A 21101-nucleotide genomic window follows, 5' to 3' on the forward strand; every position below is an offset into this window, starting at 1 on the left:
TCTCTCCATCCAGTATTGGGATGCTATATACACGCCGCTAATTATCATCAAGGGCATGTCACTCCCATCTCTCCTGACACTCCTGTAAAACAGATTATTTGTGAAAGAAAAGGACAATGAATTTTGGGAGCAACAGACATCTGAAATTGACTGTATAAAACCCAAACAAAAAATTCAGACAAATAATAGTATCTTTTTTCTTCATCAGTTAGATCTCTTGTAACAAGATTTCCTTGTCCCTGTTGACACTCTGGCAAGTGATATTGACAAGCCAAGGAATGTAAATAGCAAACGGGAAAGGAAAGAAAAGCAAGCAATGGGCATAAGCAGTAGAAGGGCTAATCAGATCCTTTGTAACTGAAAGTTTACTGGAGGCACAAGTTAAGGATCATTAACTAATTACTTCACTCAACAGAAAGTTACATTGCCCATTTTCCTGAGCACATATGAAAATGGTGTGCGAACTAACACTTGATGTCGTATGACAATGTCATACCCACAGGTGCAGTCAGAGCGTCCTCTGGCCACTGACGCTTCCTCACTAGTCTTCATATCTGCAGCCTCCAAGCCTGTATTGTCCAATACAATAGCCGCTACCACATGTGGTGATTTAAATGTAAATTAATTAAAATTATAAAAAATAAAAAGTTCAGTTTCTCTATCCCACCAGCCACATTTCACTGGCTCAGTGGCCACATGTGGCTAATATATTAAACAGTGCAGATGTAGAACATTTCCATCACTGCAGAGATTTTTATGGGAAAGCTCTGCAAGCCTCCCAGCTTACCCTAAACATCCCCACGAAGTTAAGCCTACTCATGCATAATTTTATTATATCACTTCCTGGCTCATAAACTTCTGACAGCTTTCTTACTGCCACCAGGACGGCGCTTCTCAAAATTTACTGTACGTCCATATTATCTGGAGATCTTGTTAAAATGCAGTCTCTGATTCAATAGGACTGTGGTGAGCCCACAAATCTGCATTTCAGCTCAACTCCCAGGGGAGGCCGATGGTGTTCCTTCAACCATATTTTATCACCTGCGTTCCAAAGTTCTCTATTCCCTCACCAGCCCTACCTGATGTCCATCAGCTTCCAGAAAGGCCCTTCTTTGCTCCAGCAGCTAAGTTTCTCAACAGTTCCTTCTGATGACATTATTCACTTGTGCCCCCTTACTGGGTTCCTCCAATTTCTTCATCTTCACGGAGGTTGTCCCAAGTGGCTCAAGCCTGCTCAATCACCTCTGTAGAGATGGCTTTCAAACTTCAGTGTACATAGGCATCATCTGAAGGGAGCTTGAGAACTTGTGCTACTCAGGCCCTACCCCAGGAGAGTCTGGTCATTAAGTTTGAGATGGGGCCCAGAACCCACCTGATTAATAGACCACAGGTGATTCTAAGTGTTTTCCTAACCAAACTCTGAGAACTATTGTCTTAGTATACTTCTTATCTACATAACTCATTTTGATACTTAAAAAACTTACAGATAACCTTATACTGATATTCAACTGCTTGTAGTGTTTTTTATTTATTGCAAAATTTAAGTATAAACAATCTATTTATGTCTAGAAATGTCTAGAGCTGTGGATTTCAACCCTGAGCACATGTTGTAATCCCTTGAGGGAGATTTTAGAAACCTTCATTCAGATGTTCCCATCCCCAGAGATTCTGATTTATATGATAAGGGAATAGGCTTTGGTTATTTTTGTTTGTTTGTTTCCCAAAGCTCTGTAATTAGTTTCCTGGGGCTGCCATAACAGAGTACTACAAATTTGATGACTTAAGACAACAGAAATTTATTCTCTCAGGGTTCTGGAGATTAGAAGTGTGAAATCAAGGTGTTGGCAGGGCCATGCTTCCTCTGAAGGCTCTAGGGAAGAATCTGTTGCATGCTTCTCTCCTAACTTCTGCTGGTTGCAGGCAGTTGTTGGCATTCCCTGGCTTATAGCGGCATCACTCCAATTTCTGCCTCGTTCATTGCATAGCCTTTTTCCTGTGTCTGTGTCTCCAAATCTCATTCTTCTTATACGAACACTGGTCATGGGATTTGGGACCCAACCATATCAGGTCTGATCTCATCTTAACTTGATTCCATCCGCAAAGACTCTTTCCAAATAAGGTCACATTCACGGGTATCTGGGGTTATGACTTAAGCATTTCTTTTTTGTGGGAAACAATTTAACCTGCAAGCTACCCCAAGTGATTCTAAGGCACAGCCTGGCTTTAAGAACGATGGTCTAGACTCAGTGGTTCTGAAACTTGAGCATACAACAGAATAACCTTGGGGGCTTGGAAATATAAGGGTTGCTGAATCCAAACCCCAAGTTTTAACAGGTCTGGGTTGGGCCTGAGAATTTGCATTTTTCTAACAAGTTTGAAAACCACTGGTGTAGGGGAAAGGGGAGTAAAATGGGTGTACTGTTGACCCTTAAACAAAACGGGTTTGAACTGCATGGGTCCACTTACACGCGACAGTAAGTACTACAGCACTACACGACCCGTGATTGGTCAAATCCAGAGAATCGCAGATTCGGAGGAAGCTCATATACAAAGGGCCGAGTATAAGTAACATACAGATTTTTGACTGTGCAGAGGATTGGGGCCCCCAACCCCTTTGCTGTTCAAGAGTCAACTGTATTTCTTTCCTACCCTTGCAGGAGCAGCACAGGTATCACCTGGAAGCTTAGGAGAAATGCAGAATTTTGAGCCCACCCCAGACTCCTGAATCAAAGACTACATTTTAACAAGATTCCCAAGTAATTTGAACTTTCATGAAATTTTTAGAAGCACGGTTGTATACTATTCAAAATAAAATTGCTCTTAATTGGCTGGTTGAATTAGTTAGTAAGGGGATGGATGGATAAAGAAATAAATGAGGGAATAATAAAGCAGATTCCCCAACTGCCTATCTCCCAGGAGATAGAAAGTGGATCGTCTAAATCCTTTGATCATGAAGTTGTCTTAGCAACTGTGAAGACAGTGGCTTGTCATCCTAGTGGCACCAGGGGAATCTGCCTGTTGGTTCGTCAGCAATTGAGTGTTCTCAGCTTATTTAGCCGTTTACAGGCTTTACCCAAGAAATTCCATACTTTCTTCCCCCTGCCCCTTCCCAAATGACCTCATCTTAACATTTCGTGGCTTCACTATCAGCACTCTGTCATTTGTGCCAAAGTCTGAAATAGGAGTCTGGCTGGAATACAGAGGAACACAGCCCAGTGTAGATTTAGTAATGAACTGGCTTTGGGCCAGAAGGGTAGCAGGTAAGTTTCAGAGCTTCAGCTGAAAAAAGAAAGAAAAGCTTTTAGAAAGCTTAGAGCCAAGTCAAAACATGCCATATATGACTTTTTTTTTTTTTGGCAGATATGCCGTAAAATAAGAGTAGACCAAATTCCCCATTGATAGATTGAGTTTCTGGAAACATTGTTCTAGAGCTAAAGTGCTCATGTGAGTCTCAGAAAGGAATTTCGCGTCAAGCTTTGAAAGTCCTTCTTTTTCTCTCTCCACTACTGATTTCCATTTTTCTCTTGGAGAGTTGTACTTTTTTTTTTCTTTTAAGCAAGCCACATACCCAAGGAGTCACAAACAGTTGTCTCCTAGAAGGCCAAAGTTTTCTTGGAAAAAGTTGTTTTTTAAAGGCCATTACCTTTCATTTCTTCATGGAGCCACGTCACACCCACATGGAATCATTTAATAGAAAGATTGAGAGAGCTCTCATTAAGGTATGCTTTTTAACTTGACGATTTGCGGAAGAGCTGATATTTCATTTTAATGAAATGGTGTTGCCTGGAGAGGCACAGTGTGATCTCAGGAAGCAGTGCTGTGCATGTGTTGTCTCCTGCAACATGGCCTGAGGAGCATTCATTCCTTCAGTGGTCTGTTGTCTTCTCTTCCTCTTCTGTAAAATAGGATTAACAAAGTTATCAATCGGTCTCCCACATGTCTATTAGAGTTAAAGAGAACACGTCTCCTATCCAAGAAAAAAAATCTCTCATGTCTTTAGCCATATAATATCAGGTACATTTCTGTAATCACCACTTAATTTAATTTAAATTTTATTTTCTTTTTGACATGAACTTATAAAATCAGTTTCTACATTCTAAACACTCGATTAAAGCAAATAGGGTTTTGTTTTTTTTTTGTCTGAAATCAGCCAGTTACACACATTAGCAGCTTTGGAATAAAGAACAACTTAATAACTCTAGATATCTCTTTATTTGTGCACAATGAGAAATGTTCCTCACCCAAATCCAGGATGAAAAATTCTCCTCTTCTCGCTGTCATATTTTCTACTGGTAAATTGCTGAATCACTGTGTGTGGCAGCTGTGTTCAGCTCTTGGGCATGCCTCTTAGAGAACTGTCAGGGGCACCCAAGGTCCCTCTGCTATTTCCAGATGACAGGAATAGAAGAGCAGCCTGACGCCGTACTCTAAACAGCTGTGCACACGTGTGTGTGTGTGTGTGTGAGAGAGAGAGAGAGAGAGAGAGAGAGAGGAGAGAGAGAAATTATTTCCTTCCCCCTTGTTAAAGCTGGTGGAGACTCTGTATCTTTGCATGTTTATGCAAATCACAGATTGTACAATTTGAGCATAATGTAGGGATCTTAAGAAATCATGTAATATGACTCTAAATTGTAGTGTGATAAAATGTAGATAGCCCTGGCCAGGAGTTAGGAGACTTGGGCCCTGTCTCACTAGGTATATAAACTATAAGGCACTGTCTAAGACTAGTGTGAGAAAAAATTTGATAACTAAGATTTTCCTTCTTTCATTTTAAAAGTAAACCACAAGCTGCAGATTAACCCTACTTTCTTTAGTTCTTATTGGAAATAGTGCAACATTCTCGTAATAATGTTTTATTGGTTTCCAGTTCTATTACCATCTTTCTCTTCCTCAAATTAGAAACAAATCTCTTTAATTCATCCTTGAAAAAGCCTTTTGTAACCCCTTAATTATTATCCATTAGAGCTAGACATAATAACAGAGTAAAGGGCTGATGAACACTCAGTAAAATTGCAGATTATTTTGCAGATCAAGAGTATTAGCTCTACGAGAGAAGGAACCAGCTTAAACGCTGGAAAAGGCCTGCCTGGATTTGATTGAATACTAATAATGTTATCCTGAGCATGTTACGTAAACTCTCTGAGTATGAGTTTCTTCCTCCCTAATAGACCCTACACTATAGGGTTGTTGTGAGAATGAAATGCTATAAAACACATAAAGTTTTTAGCATGGTGCTTGATATGTAGTAAATGTTTGTGAATTTGAGCTGGAATACGGTCTATAAGTGTTTGTTCAGTTTATTTACTTATATTGAAATACTGTCTAGTTGAATTTTTCTTAAAATGCTTGCCAGCTGGGTCCTAAAATCTCTTGATCACACAAAAAATTACTTTTTATATTTTATTTGTTATGATGGATTTTATTAACACCTATTTGAATTTACAATATTGGGCTTTTTTTAGTTGCTGTTTATTACTGACTGATTCTTTTAAATTATATGTTACAATCTTTAAACCTTTTCAGTTTCAGTACTATGTTGTCAACCTTTCTCAATCCTCCAATTATTAGTCAGAAAATATGACTGCTTTTAAAAAAAACAAATTCCAGAAGAAGGTCTTATTTCCAACAATAAAGCCCTCTCTTCTACAAGCTGAATGAATGTCAGAACTTAGATATGGAAAATTCGTTTTTAAAGAAAAAGATAATAGAGCATTTAAGAAAACCTTCACAGCAAGAAGATAAGGCAATTTTCTGAATTATTTATGGAGAAATCCACTTTTTATTAAGTTAGATGAAGACTCCATATTTAAATATACTTCATCGAATGGCTTTGAATATCCAGTTTCCGTACTGAAGTAAAAAAAAAAAAAAAAGCTTTGATGTTAGGGAAATTTTGCAAATGTTAGAGCAATTGAAAAGCATGTTCTCACTACCTTCTGTTTTCTTCTGCTATCCCTATAATGTATGTCTCAAGATGTTATGGTTGATTTATCTAGAATATCCCTTAAATCTCTTAAAATCTCCAGAGGCCATTGAAGATAACAGCTGATCGTGTGTTGTGAAAGTTCGTAGGTTTTATATCTTTGGAAGGTATCACATTCTTTATTTTTATCTGAACTTCAGGTTATGCTTAAAAACCACTTTCTGTTACTTGGTACTTATAGTCTAAGACACAATGAAAGTTTATTACTGTCAGGATAATGGTAACTATTAAGTTATTAAACTCAAGAATAACACACGTGGATAATTAAAAAGGTTTTTGACTATGGAATTTCAAAGCATTTGTTGAAATAAGAAAGAAACAACATTTCATATCTAAGAATTTATCCAGAAAATTCCTGATTCAAGTTATATCTATAATAATTTTCAGGATAGCGTGATGACTGTAGAGAAAAACTGGAAATGACTATGACAGGAAGCTGGCTAAAGAGCTACTACACTGTGACAACCACTCATGATATAATGCCTCTAAGTAAAACTTAGAAACAGTAAAATGGGAGACTGATGGGAGAAAGACAAATGAATTTATCATTAGAAGCATAACTGCCAAAGAGACTAGATACTTGTTTTGCCTGGATAGTTTTTCTGTTTTCTGATATAAGGATTTAATGCTATAAATATCCCTCTCAACACTGATTTAGCTGCATTCCACAAATTGTGGTATGTTTTATACTCATTTTCATTCAATTCTATGTATTTTTAAGTTTGCTTTGAGACTTCTTTTTCAACTCATGGATTGTTTAGAAGCATGTTGTTTAATTTCCAAGTGTTTGGATTTTTTTTTCCTGTTATTGATTTCTAGTTTGATTTCATTATTATCAGAGAGCATACTTTTTATGATTTCATTTCTTTTAAATTGGCTTAAGTTTGGTCTATGACCCAAGATATGTTCCATGTTAATGAATGTTGCATGGGCACCTGAAGAGAATGTGTATTGTGCTGTTTTGGAGTGAAATAGGTATAAATGCCAGTTAGATCCTATTGGTTGATGGTGTTGTTCACGTCTTCCTAATCTTTGCTAATTTTCTACTTAACTTTTCTATCACTAGCCAAGAGTGGGGTGTTGAAGTCCCTAACTGTAACTGTGGATTTGACTATTTCTCCTTTCAGTTCTAACAGCTTATTTTTATGTATTTTGAAGCTCTTGTTATTTAGTGCTATGTTTTCTTTCTGGATTGAGCCTTTTATCATCATGTAACATCCTTCTTTTTCCCATGTAATTTTCTTTGCTCTGACATCTACTGTCTGAGGTTAATATAGTTTCTCTATTAACATTGGCATGGTACATCTTTTCTATTCTACTTTCAATCTACTTACATTGTTATGTTTAAAGTGAGTATGACTTTTTTCTTTGTCTTTAGTTTTCAGAAGTTTAATTATCACATCTTGGCATGGAATTCTTTTATTTTATCCTATCTAGGGTTTACTCAGCTTCTTGAATCTGTATGTTCATGTCGTTTGTCAAATTTAGGAAATTTTCAGTTATTGTTTCTTCAATTACTTTTCCAGCCCCACATTCTTTGCCCTCTCCCTCTTGGGGCTCTGATAATACAAATGTTAGATCTTTTGTTATTGTTCCACAGCTCTCTAAGTCTGTGTATGTGAGTGTGTGTGTGTGTGTATGTGTGTGTGTATGTGTGTGTTTATTTCAATCTATTTGCTCTCTGTTGTTCAGATTGAATAAGTTCTACTGATTTGTCTTTAAGTTTGTTGATTATTTCTATTGTCATCTCTATTCTACTCTTGAGCCTATCCAGTGAGATTTTGTTTAAATTTTGGTTATTGTACTCTTTTAGTTATATAATTTCTATTTTTGAAAATAAATTCTATTTCTTTGCTGAACTTTTCTATTTTTCACTTGTTTCCAGGGAATTTGTAATTTCTTTTAATTTCTTCATGGCTGCTTTAAAACCTTTTTTCAGATAGTTACAATATCCAGTTTCTTTTAGTTTTGGCCTCAGAGATAGCATTTCTCCTAGTCTCTCCTCCAGCCACTTGGTGCTGGCAGGCTTTCAACTCAGCCTCTGCAGTGCACTGAGAAAGAGAAGTACCCATCTGGGATGCCTTCTGTCACTGAGTGGAGAGCCAGGAGCTGTCTGAAATTGTGGGTTCTGGGTTGCCTTCTGCTGTTAGGTGGAGAGCCTATCTAGATCTTCTGCTGCTGCTAGATGGAGGGGCAAGGAAGCACTGGGCTTCTTTGTCTTCTGCCCGTGAGTAGAGGGTGAGGAGATGCCTGTCTTGTCTTCTGCTGCTGGTTGGAGGGCTGGGAGTTGTCAGGTCCAGGGAGTTCTTTGTATTGGATAGCAGATCCAGAGATGCTGGCCCTGAGCTGTCTTCTGCATCTGGGTGGAGGGCCTGGAGACACTGGGCCTGCAGGGGCCACCAGTGTAAGTGAAAGGCTTCTTGCTGCCAGTGAGTATAGGATACGGAGTGGGCACATATATTTTAATACCACTGATTGAGTAATTTTTATTCTAGTTGATAAATCCTTGATTTTCTCAGTGCTATTCTTGGCTTAGCCTTCTGTTAGTTAAGATGGCATTCTATTTATGAAAGCAATTTCTGGTCAATGGGTGTAAAGTTTCAGTTATGCTAGATGAGTAAGTTTTAGAGACCTGCTGTACCACATAGTGCCTACAGTTAACAATACAGTATCATGCACTTCAAAATTTGTTAAGAGGGTAGATCTCATGTCAAGTGTTCTTAACTCACCCACACACACATACACACACACAAAACCAAAGGAACACAAGAACACAAGAAAAGTTTGGGAGGTGTTGGATATGTCCATTACCTTGATTGTGGTGATGGTATCATGGGTCTTTGCATATGTTCAAACTCATCAAATTGTACACATTAAATAGGTGTAGTTCTTTGTATATAAATTATACCTTAATAAAGCTGTTAAAAAAGATGATTTCTGTTGAGTCTAATCTACTCCATTCTGTATTGATTCTATAGTTAATTAGTGTCATTTTGATGCTCTTTTACATAGTCTTAATTGCTCATTAACAATATTGGCATAATAAAAAATGAGAAAAAAATTTAAAAGAGCACAACTATTTCTAGGTATTAAACTGACAGATTAATATTAAAGATAAGAGCATTTGCTTTGGATTTCTTATAAGAATAATAGATTTAAGTGATTAGGTTTCTTGTTATGCCAAAAAGCAGAAAAATAATTGTTCCAATAAGACAGCTCTGCCAACTCTGGCTTGTTCACCCCGTGAATTAGTTTAATGATTAAGATCATTATTGGTTCCAGAAGCTTAACTTGACCAAAGGCCAAATAATATATTCAGTAAATATTACTTCAACAAATATTGACAGATTACCTGCCACTTGATAGGTTCTAATCTGCTTTAAGGAAAATAGTCCTTTTAATGGAATGAATTTTACTATCTATTCTGTTTTCCTGAATCACTCTCTCATTTGTTCCCTTGATGGAGTAACTGACCCATTTAGCCTTGGTCGAGCCCACAGAGGCTGTGACATCTCAGTTTCTTTCCTGGTAGAAAATTGGAGCCAAGTGCTATAGCATTGGTACCAAAGTGGCAGATATCCTGGAAGCGACCAGGAAGCCTCCCTGACAGCTGGAAGAGCTATGGGTAATAAACACTGTCAAGCCCTCCCTCTTGAGATCAATGAATTAGGGAAGCAGGAGGATGTATCACAGTAATTACTCAGCCACACCAGCATTTGTGCATTGTTATTTCATTACCATACCCCTCGGCCTCTTGAACTTTACCTAAAACAATTATTGTTTAATCTGAATTATTACTTATACAGTTAATAAGATTTGTTTTTCAGAGGCAGCACCGACACTTGTACGTAAGAAAAAAATTCTGAGGGTAGCTTTAAAATACCACACATTTCTTAACATTGGGGGACCTTGTTGAATTGAAATATAGTCACCTTTAATGCATTTAAAAGCAGCCCAGATTTTTACATCTAAATGCTACAGTCCATTATATATTTGCTATATAATACATTATTATACAGTATTTATATTTTTAAAAGTAGAATTGAATGGGGGTGGGAGAAATCACTTATCAGTCAAGACACAGATCTTACAGCTTTTACGAATCTCTCAGACTATCTGAGGCTGGAGGATTCCGGAACCCTAACATACTACTTCATTGTGTTTTCTTTTGGCTCATAAACTAAGGCTAGCATCTCTTTGGGCAGGTCTTGGAGTATGGTGCAATTACAGCTTCTCGAGGGCAACACACTGAACTTCAGACTGTGGCAGCTGCAGCACTCAGATGTGGCCCGTGATTGCCAGTGTCCTCTGCTTCCAACCTGATTCTTTTTTTTTTTTTACATCTTAATTGGAGTATAGTTGCTTTACAATGGTGTGTTAGTTTCTGCTCTATAACAAAGTGAATCAGCCATACATATACATATGTTCCCATATCTCTTCCCTCTTGTGTCTCCCTCCCTCCCACCCTCCCTATCCCACCCCTCTAGGTGGTCACAAAGCACAGAGCTGATCTCCCTGTGCTATGCGGCTGCTTCCCACTAGCTATCTGCCTTACGTTTGATAGTGTATATATGTCCATGCCTCTCTCTCGCTTCGTCACAGCTTACCATTCCCCCTCCCCATATCCTCAAGTCCATTCTCTAGTAGGTCTGTGTCTTTATTCCTGTCTTACCCCTAGGTTCTTCATGACATTTTTTTTTCTTAAATTCCATATATATGTGTTAGCATACAGTATTTGTCTTCCTCTTTCTGACTTACTTCACTCTGTACGACAGACTCTAGGTCCATCCACCTCATTACAAATAGCTCAATTTCATTTCTTTTTATGGCTGAGTAATATTCCATGGTATATATGTGCCACATCTTCTTTATCCATTCATCCGATGATGGACACTTAGGTTGTTTTCATCTCCGGGCTATTGTAAATAGAGCTGCAATGAACATTTTGGTACATGACTCTTTTTGAGTTATGGTTTTCTCAGGCTATATGCCCAGTAGTGGGATTGCTGGGTCATATGGCAGTTCTATTTGTAGTTTTTTAAGGAACCTCCATACTGTTCTTCATAGTGGCTGTACCAATTCACATTCCCACCAGCAGTGCAAGAGTGTTCCCTTTTCTCCACACCCTCTGCAGCATTTATTTTTCCTAGATTTTTTGATGATGGCCATTCTGACCTGTGTGAGATGATATCTCATTGTAGTTTTGATTTGCATTTCTCTAATCATTAATGATGTTGAGCATTCTTTCATTTGTTTGTGGGCAGTCTGTATATCTTCTTTGGAGAGATGTCTATTTAGGTCTTCTGCTCATTTTTGGATTGGGTTGTTTGTTTTTATGTTATTGAGCTGCATGAGCTGCTTATTTGTTGGAAGATTTTTAATCACAGTTTCCATTTCAGTGCTTGTGATTGGTCTGTTCGTATTTTCTATTTCTTCCTGATTCAGTCTTGGCAGTTGTGCATTTCTAAGAATTTGTCCATTTCTTCCAGGTTGTCCATTTTATTGGCATAGAGTTGCTTGTAGTAATCTCTCATGATCCTTTCTATTTCTGCAGTGTCAGTTGTTACTTCTCCTTTTTCATTGCTAATTCTATTGATTTGAGTCTTCATTTTTTTCTTGATAAGTCTGGCTAATGGTTTATCCATTTTGTTTATCTTCTCAAAGAACCAGCTTTTAGTTTGACTGATCTTTGCTTTCGTTTCCTTCATTTCTTTTTCATTTATTTCTGATCGGATGTTTATGATTTCTTTCCTTCTGTTAACTTCGGGTTTTTTTTGTTCTTCTTTCTCTAATTGCTTTAGGTGTAAGGTTAGGTTGTTTATTTGAGATGTTTCTTGTTTCTTAAGGTAAGATTTTATTGCTATAAACTTCCCTCTTAGAATTGCTTTTGCTGCATCCCATAGGTTTTGGGTCGTCGTGTCTCCATTGTCATTTGTTTCTAGGTATGTTTTTATTTCCTCTTTGATTTCTTCAGTGATCACTTCGTTATTAAGTAGTGTATTGTTTAGCCTCCATGTGTTTGTATTTTTTTCAGATCTTTTCCTGTAATTGATAACTAGTCTCATAGCGTTGTGGTCAGAAAAGATACTTGATACAATTACAATTTTCTTAAATTTACCAAGGCTTGATTTGTGACCCAAGACATGATCTATCCTGGAGAATGTTCCATGAGCACTTGAGAAAAATGTGTATTCTGTTGTTTTTGGATGGAATGTCCTATAAATATGAATTAAGTCCATCTTGTTTAATGTATCATTTAAAGCTTGTGTTTCCTTATTTATTTTCATTTTGGATGATCTGTCCATTGGTGAAAGTGGGGTGTTAAAGTCCCCTACTATGAATGTGTTACTGTCGATTTCCCCTTTTATGGCTGTTAGTATTTGCCTTATGTATTGAGGTGTTCCTATGTTGGGTGCATAAATATTTACAATTGTTATATCTTCTTCTTGGGTCGATCCCTTGATCATTATGTAGTGTCCTTCTTTGTTTCTTCTAATAGTCTTTATTTTAAAGTCTATTTTGTCTGATATGAGAATTGCTACTCCAGCTTTCTTTTGGTTTCCATTTGCATGAAATATATTTTTCCATCCCCTTACTTTCAGTCTGTATGTGTCTCTAGCTCTGAAATGGGTCTCTTGTAGACAGCATATATATGGGTCTTGTTTTTGTATCCATTCAGACAATCTGTATCTTTTGGTGGGAGCATTTAGTCTATTTACATTTAAGGTAATTATCGATATGTATGTTCCTATTCCCATTTTCTTAATTGTTTTGGGTTCATTATTGTAGGTCTTTTCCTTCTCTTGTGTTTCTTGCCTAGAGAAGTTCCTTTAGCATTTGTTGTAAAGCTGGTTTGGTGGTGCTGAACTCTCTGAGCTTTTGCTTGTCTGTAAAGGTTTTAATTTCTCCGTCGAATCTGAATGAGATCCTTGCTGGGTAGAGTCATCTTGGTTGCAGGTTCTTCTCCTTCATCACTTTAAATGTGTCCTGCCAGTCCCTTCTGGCTTGCAGAGTTTCTGCTGAAAGATCAGCTGTTAACCTTATGGGGATTCCTTTGTGTGTTATTTGTTGTTTTTCCCTTGCTGCTTTTAATATGTTTTCTTTGTATTTAATTTTTGACAGTTTGATTAATATGTGTCTTGGCTTATTTCTCCTTGGATTTATCTTGTATGGGACTCTCTGTGCTTCCTGGACTTGATTAACTGTTTCCTTTCCCATATTAGGGAAGTTTTCAACTATAATCTCTTCAAATATTTTCTCAGTCCCTTTGTTTTTCTCTTCTTCTTCTGGAACCCCTATAATTCGAATATTGGTGCATTTAATGTTGTCCCAGAGGTCTCTGAGACTGTCCTCAGTTCTTTTCATTCTTTTTTCTTTATTGTCCTCTGCAGTAGTTATTTCCACTATTTTATCTTGCAGGTCACTTATCCGTTCTTCTGCCTCAGTTATTGTGCTATTGATCCCATCTAGAGTATTTTTAATTTCAGTTATTGTGTTGTTCATTGTTGCTTGTTTCATCTTTAGTTCTTCTAGGTCCTTGTTAAGTGTTTCTTGCATTTTGTCTATTCTATTTCCAAGATTTTGCATCATCTTTGCTATCATTATTCTGAATTCTTTTTCAGGTAGACTGCCTGTTTCCTCTTCATTTGTTAGGTCTGGTGGGTTTTTATCTTGCTCCTTCATCTGCTGTGTGTTTTTCTGTCTTCTCATTTCACTTATCTTACTGTGTTTGGGGTCTCCTTTTCGTAGGCTGCAGGTTCATAGTTCCCATTGTTTTTGGTATTGGTCCCCAGTGGCTGAAGTTGGTTCAGTGGGTTGTGTAGGCTTCCTGGTGGAGGGGACTAGTGCCTGTGTTCTGGCGGATGAGGCTGGATCTTGTCTTTCTGGTGGGCAGGTCCACGTCTGGTGGTGTGTTTTCGGGTGTCTGTGGACTTATGATTTTAGGCAGCCTCTCTGCTAATGGGTGGGGTGTGTTCCTGTCTTGCTAGTTGTTTGGCATAGGGTGTCCAGCACTGTAGCTTGCTGGTTGTTGAGTGAAGCTGGGTGCTGGTGTTGAGATGGAGATCTCTGGGAGATTTTCGCTGTTTGATATTATGTGGAGCTGGGAGGTCTCTTGTGGACCAGTGTCCTGAAGTTGGCTCTCCCACCTCAGAGGCACAGCACTGACTCCTGGCTGCAGTACCAAGAGCCTTTCATCCACACGGCTCAGAATAAAAGGTAGAAAAAGAAAGAAAGAAAAAAAGGAAGGAAGGAAGGAAGATGGGAAATGGAATAAAATAAAATAAAGATAAAATAAAGTTATTAAAATAGAAAATAACTATTAAGAAAAAAATTAAAAAACAAAAAACGGACGGATAGAACCCTTGGACAAATGGTGGAAGCAAAGCTATACAGACAAAATCTCACACAGAAGCATATACATACACACTCACAAAAAGAGGAAAAGGGGAAAAAATCATAAATCTTGCTCTCAAAGTCCACCTCCTCAATTTGGGATGATTCGTTGTCTATTCATGTATTCCACACATGCAGGGTACATCAAGTTGATTGTGGAGCTTTAATCCGCTGCTCCTGAGGCTGCTGGGAGAGATTTCCCTTTCTCTTCTTTGTTCGCACAGCTCCCGGGGCTCAGTTTTGGATTTGGCCCCGCCTCTGCGTGTAGGTCGCCGGAGGGCGTCTGCTCTTCGCTCAGACAGGACGGGGTTAAAGGAGCCGCTGATTCGGGGCCTCTGGCTCACTCAGGCCGGGGCACGGAGTGCGGGGCGGGCCTGCGGCGGCAGAGGCCGGCGTGACGTTGCAGCAGCCTGAGGCACGCCGTGCCGTTCTCCCAGGGAAGTTGTCCCTGGATCCCTGACCCTGGCAGTGGCGGGCTGCACAGGCTCCCGGAAGCGGGGTGTGGACAGTGACCTGTGCTCGCACACAGGCTTCTTGGTGGCGGCAGCAGCAGCCTTAGCGTCTCATGCCTGTCTCTGGGGTCCGCGCTTTTAGTCGCGGCTCGCGCCCGTCTCTGGAGCTCCTTTAAGCAGCGCTCTTAATCTCCTCTCCTCGCGCACCAGGAAACAAAGAGGGAAGAAAAAGTCTCTTGCCTCTTCGGCAGCTCCAGACTTTTGTCCGGACTCCCTCCTGGATAGCTGTGGTGCACTAGCCCCTGCAGGCTGTGTTCACGCCGCCAACCCCAGTCCTCTCCCTGCGCTCCGACCGAAGCCCGAGCCTCAGCTCGCAGTCCTGCCCGCTCCGGCGGGTGAGCAGACAAGCCTCTCGAGCTGGTGAGTGCTGGTCGGCCCTGATTCTCTGTGCAGGAATCTCTCCGCTTTGCCCTCCGCACCCCTGTTGCTGTGCTGTCCTCCGCGGCTCCGAAGCTTCCCCCCTCCGTCACCCGCAGTCTCCGCCCGTGAAGGGTCTTCCTAGTGTATGGAAACATTTCCTCCTTCACAGCTCCCTCCCACTGGTGCAGGTCCCGTCCCTATTATTTTGTCTCTGTTTATTCTTTTTTCTTTTGCCCTACCCAGGTACGTGGGGGGGTTTCTTGCCTTTTGGGAGGTCCGAGGTCTTCTGCCAGCCTTCAGTAGGTGTTCTGTAGAAGGTGTTCCATGTGTAGATGTATTTTTGGTGTATTTGTGGGGAGGAAGGTGGTCTCCGCGTCTTACTCTTCCGCCATCTTCCCGATCCCTCCAAGATGATTCTTTAGGTCCGGGTTCCAAAGAAAAAACTTGCCCCAATTAATCGCATCTATATTTCTCCTCTCTTTCTTTCTCACTGCCCTCAAACTCAGCCAGTCCTGTTATACGGAGGTTGATTCCAACCACTATAGGGAACCTGAGGCTTGCTCCTTACAAAGTCCACCCACAGAAAGCTAAGGTAAGCCATTATTGAGCTTAGGCCTTAGTGCATAATGAATGAATGGGCTAGAAATTGACAAACTCTGTGGTGTGGTGTAGACTGCAGACATTGATCTTCCATTAGCATTCATCTACATAGATTACTTCTCTTTCTGTTCTCCCCTAAGATCCTTTAAGTAGGTCCGTCACTTCCCTATTGGGAGGTACTGCCAGGAACTGGGAGGATTAAATCAGCTGTTCCTGAGCCTTTGATGGACCAAAATCTAGAAAACTCAGACTTACAGGAACCAACCAGATAATTATTGCTGCTCTGGTAGTGACTCAGGCGAACCCCAAAGCACATTGCATGGACTTAAAAAGAGTGGCTGCTCCTAGGGTTTCCAACAACAGGCTTTATAGACTGACGGGGTTTTCAAGATGTGGGATTCTTAGTACTAAAACTGGAAGAGTCCTGAGCAACGGGCATGAATTGGCCACTAGCTTCTACTCAACATAGCCAATTGTTACTATATTTGAACTTCCTTTCCATTTTTCCTTTCTTCGTTATGTGAAACCTCCTGATACTGGGAATTAATTCAGATCTAACCACTAACCTGTGGGTAAAAACACAGACTAAATTTGGCCCCGGAGCCTCCCAGTTTGTGATCTTTGTTTAAGAGATGAGAGTGTGGACTGAGGGAGGGAGAGTCAAGTGATGACCTTGGTTTGCTTTTAGTCTGGGTCAAAAATTAACCATTATGGCTCATTAATCCATAATATCTTACTAAGGTTTCCATATAAGCTTTAAGGCTGAAACCTAAATTAGTTATAAATTGTGTCATTTTAATCTTTTTTTGTTCGTTTTTCATCCCTTGTATCTGTATATACCCTCCTTGGGAATCCACCAGAGGTATCTGTGAGAAAATGGAATTCAGAGACTGTGTTCATGCCCAAACTCTCAACACAGCTAATATTCTAATTATCACAATACTCTGCATGTTCCTCTGCCCTTTCACCACAGACCTTGTCACTCTCTCTTTTTTACCATCTGGAATTTGCTTATTTCATCGAAAAAAAACACCTTTACATCCTCAGCTTTTTGTTTTTCACAGATCACCCCCTCCCCCTGCTAGACATAAATAAGTTAATAAATATAAAAACACTTGGAGCAGTGCCTAGAATGTAATAAGTGTCAGTAGCATTTTAATCATGATCATAATAATTATTAACTGAAACCTGACTCTGTCCAGAGGATACACTTTTTTTTTTTTGCAATTCTCTCAAGGCGAAGCTTCCCAGTTTTCAATAATGCCTCAGCTCTCCCCAATGGGATAAAATGATTACATTCTCCTAGCTACCTACTGTTGGTAGACCATTATTTTTCTGTCTTCCTGTGAAAACTCATTGTGTTTTGAGACTCTTACCATCAGCCCAAACCCTGTTTTACTCATCTTTGCAGCCTAATCACAGTCCTACTGTCACTGAAGACTGGAGATGCCTCTGCGTTTTCCTCCATCCTGAATCCTGTCAGAATCCTAACAGACTTCACGTCCACGTGAACGAGCCATCCATTACAGCTTCCTGCTTTCTGCACCTCCAGCTTTACTGAGTGCCTCTTCAGTGTCGTCAGTAGGGAACTCTGAAGTGCTAAATGTCAATACGCCACTCTCAGACTACAACCTCCTTTTAAAATCTCCTCCTTTACAAAAGGCACTTGAGCCTTTTCCTTTGCAGTACCACCTCTTCTCTCAGCATCATCCTTCGTAGAAGAAACTGAAGCTACCATGTGGAAACAGCCTTACTTTCCCTCCATCACACCTTGAAACTGAGGTGTCTGTCTCTCTACTACCTGACTCAAAGGAGGGGAGCCATGGCGCCATCTTGATCAAGCTTAACTTGCCACCTGTGTTTTTAATCTAATCCACACTGTCTAGGACATTTCCAAATCATTTATTTCCATCCTCTCATTCTGAATTAGTTCTGCATCCTTGCTTCTTGCCTGTTAATCCATTTAAGTCTCTTCTATCTCAAAAGAAAAAAAAAAAAACAAACCCACCAGAAATGCCTCTCTAGATCCTCCAACTATTACCCCCACCTCTTCTCATGCCTTCACACCCTAGCTTTTCAAATGCTCTCATCCAGCATCTTTACTTCCCATTCCCTCTAAAGCATTTTACGCTTGGGCGTTTTCCATAATCGCTCTAATTAACAACCCCTACTTAAGTATGTTAAGTTCACTTAACATACTTGATGCCAGGAGAATCATTTTATTTTCTAATGTACTTGTTCCTAAGGAGTAATTGGACTGATCTTCACTCACACTTTTTCCTCCATTGTTTTTTTTGTTGGTTGTTTTTGCGGTACGCGGGCCTCTCACTGTCGTGGCCTCTCCCGTTGCGGAGCACAGGCTCTGGACGCGCAGGCTCAGCGGCCATGGCTCACGGGCCCAGCCGCTCCTCGGCATGTGGGATCTTCCCGGACCGGGGCACGAACCCGCGCCCCCTGCATCGGCAGGCAGACTCTCAACCACTGCGCCACCAGGGAAGCCCTCCTCCATTGTTTTAATGTACTCCTTTTTATTTATTTGTTTGTTTGTTTGTTTGTTTATGACTGCATTGGGTCTTCGTTGCTGCACACGGGCTTCCTCTAGTTGTGGTGAGCGGGAGCTACTCTTCGTTGCGGTGTGCGGGCTTCTCATCGCAGTGGCTTCTCTTGTTGCAGAGCATGGGCTCTAGGCACTCGGGCTCCAGTAGTTGTGGCACATGGGCTCAGTAGTTGTGGCTCACGGGGCCTAGAGCGCAGGCTCAGCAGTTGTGGTACATGGGCTTAGTTGCTCCGCGGCATATGGGATCTTCCCGGACCAGGGCTCGAACCAGATTCTTAACCACTGTGCCACCAGGGAAGCCCCTCCTCCGTTGTTTTATATAGAGAATTTCATGTGTGTACACGTTTTTGTCATTTTTCTAGCCATTTCTCAGCCTCCTTCGTTGTATCCTCCATGATTTTTCCCAGTTTTACAGTTACTCCTCATACTAACCCATATCCTTGTTGTTCTCACTCATGACCACAGCACAGACTACCACCAATGTATCATAACTCTCAAATCTATACCTGTGTCTCTGACCTCTCTTCTGAATTCTTGATTCATAGTATGCAGTTCCCTGTGGAAAATCTGTACCTAAATGTCCTAGAATCCTGAAAAGACAACATGTACAAAATTGACCTGGTTTCTCGCAGACTCTCATCATAGTCCTTGTAATTGTCACCAGAATTGATTTATTTTTTGTAGCCATCGACCTAAGAATCCTCTTAGAACCTTCCTTTTCCCATTTCTCCACATTTAATTAGTACTATGTTACTGTGAATCCACCAGGAAGCAGATGCCAAGACAGGATGAGATGTTCAAGAGATTATTGGGGGAAGTGCCTGTGAAGGATGAAGGGAAGGGAACAAGAGTTTATATGAAGAGCCTTTAGACTGCAAAGCAGATCTCTCCTCTCTGAGGAGAAGGGGAAGGAAGATTGAGTAGGAAGACAAGAAAGTTCCAAGCAGGAGAGGAGAGTGCTCAAGACAGAGTCTCTCCTTAGAGGCATTCTATATCCTACAGGAGTCTTGCATCCTATAGGAATGGGCTGCTCTGCTGCCCCAGCCATGCTCAGTCGTTGGCTGGGAGCAGTTCATGCGAAGCATGACCTTGTCATGAATGAAGTGGTGGACCTAGCAGGATGGATGCTGGGGCCATCGGTCAATTATACTCCACACGCTGCAGGAGATTTGAGAGATGCATTTTCACAGCTGCCACTTTCCAAACCCTGCCCAGTTAACCTCCTAAATATCTATCGTGCTTCTTTCTGATCCGTTCCTTTGAACATGGCCTCGTCATCTTTTTTGGGGTGGAATGCTAACTGTTCTCCCTGCTACCACTCTTGCCTGCCTTCCTCTCTAGTTCATTCTCCAAGCTGCTAACAAAATGCTCCTTTTCACATGCAAATTTAATTTGGTAACTCCCAGCAACCAGATTATGATATTTCAGTGGACACTCGGGGATAAAAGCCAAGCTTCTTAGCATAGAAACAAAGATGTACCCAAATTCTACTGGTCCTGTATAACTGCATCTGTCCACTTTACCTCTCCAGAAATGTACGGTGTAATCCACTGACTGAATCTGTAATCCCTCCAATGCATTTTCCTCAGTTCCATGCCTCATGCCTTTGCACACACAGTTTCATCTGCCTAGAGTGTCCACGCTTTCACTGCCTCCCCTTGCCCCATGGCCTCATTATCAAATGCCACATGGCTCAGTATATTCTCCTACGCCCACAGTTCTTGTCTCGGCTGTGCAGTGGATGGAGAGCTTTGAAAACAAAACTGAGGCATGGCTACCATGCCCGAAGATTCTTCTTTAGTTAGCCTGGCTTCTTTTTCTCAGCATAGCATTTCTGAGATTCATCCATGTTTTATGTATTAGTAGATTGCTTAAGTAATTACTGGGTTGGTGGTAACTAAAGAGACATGTTTGTGGGTTTTTTTGAGTAATTAGTGAGTAGACATGCTGTTGAGTTAGAGTAGTTGCTAGATTCCTTTTGCCAGTCACGCTATATTGAAAGCAGTTTGAAAAGTAAGTATTTAGATGGATCATTTGAAATAAGTTTAGCAAATAAAATTGGTTGTTTGAATTCAACTGATTTAAAAAAAAAACCCAATTGTTCCTCTGAATTATTTTTTCAAAACATTTTGGAAATTTCTGTGGAAAGTTTATGTACACAAGACAATTAAAAACTACTGATTCGGGCTTCCCTGGTGGCGCAGTGGTTGAGAGTCCGCCTGCCGATGCAGGGGACAAGGGTTCGTGCCCTGGTCCGGGAAGGTCCCACATGACGCGGAGCGGCTGGACCCGTGAGCCGTGGCCGCTGAGCCTGCGTGTCCGGAGCCTGTGCTCTGCAACGGGAGAGGCCACAGCAGTGAGAGGCCCGCGTACTGCAAAACGACAACAACAACAAAAAAAAACTACTGATTCTATTTCCTTCACAAAGGAAAAAAACAACATTTATTTAAGAAATTTGGCTCTTAGGAGTGTCTGAATTCTTGTCCTCCATAAAAAGGATATGAGGCAGTAGACTTGGCTTTGCCTCTGGAGGGCCTGCTTTCAGCTAGAGTTGGGCACTGGAACCAAGAATAAGATGGAGAACAAGGGGACACCCAGCAGAATGTGGGGCAGCCTGCATCACTGAAGCATAGGTCATATGGGCCAGAGCAGAAAGGCAGAAGCCAGATATGAGTGTGTGGGAAGGGAGACCAGA

At 40.6% G+C, this 21101-nt stretch overlaps 1 long non-coding RNA gene across 5 annotated transcripts in view; it reads left to right on the forward strand.

The window, feature by feature from the left end:
- The window catches only part of LOC141278530 (uncharacterized), a 271211-nt gene that overhangs the window by 154055 nt on the left and 96055 nt on the right, over positions 1 to 21101 (forward strand). The window contains exon 4 of one of the 5 annotated variants that reach the window (XR_012331299.1): positions 2658 to 2756. The exons of the other annotated variants lie outside the window; for them this stretch is intronic. This is a non-coding gene — a long non-coding RNA (uncharacterized lncRNA). The remainder of the gene's footprint in view (positions 1 to 2657; positions 2757 to 21101) is intronic. 5 annotated transcript variants of the gene reach the window in all.

This window comes from Tursiops truncatus, chromosome 4 (assembly GCF_011762595.2).
Source record: "Tursiops truncatus isolate mTurTru1 chromosome 4, mTurTru1.mat.Y, whole genome shotgun sequence".
Classification (NCBI taxonomy): domain Eukaryota; kingdom Metazoa; phylum Chordata; class Mammalia; order Artiodactyla; family Delphinidae; genus Tursiops; species Tursiops truncatus.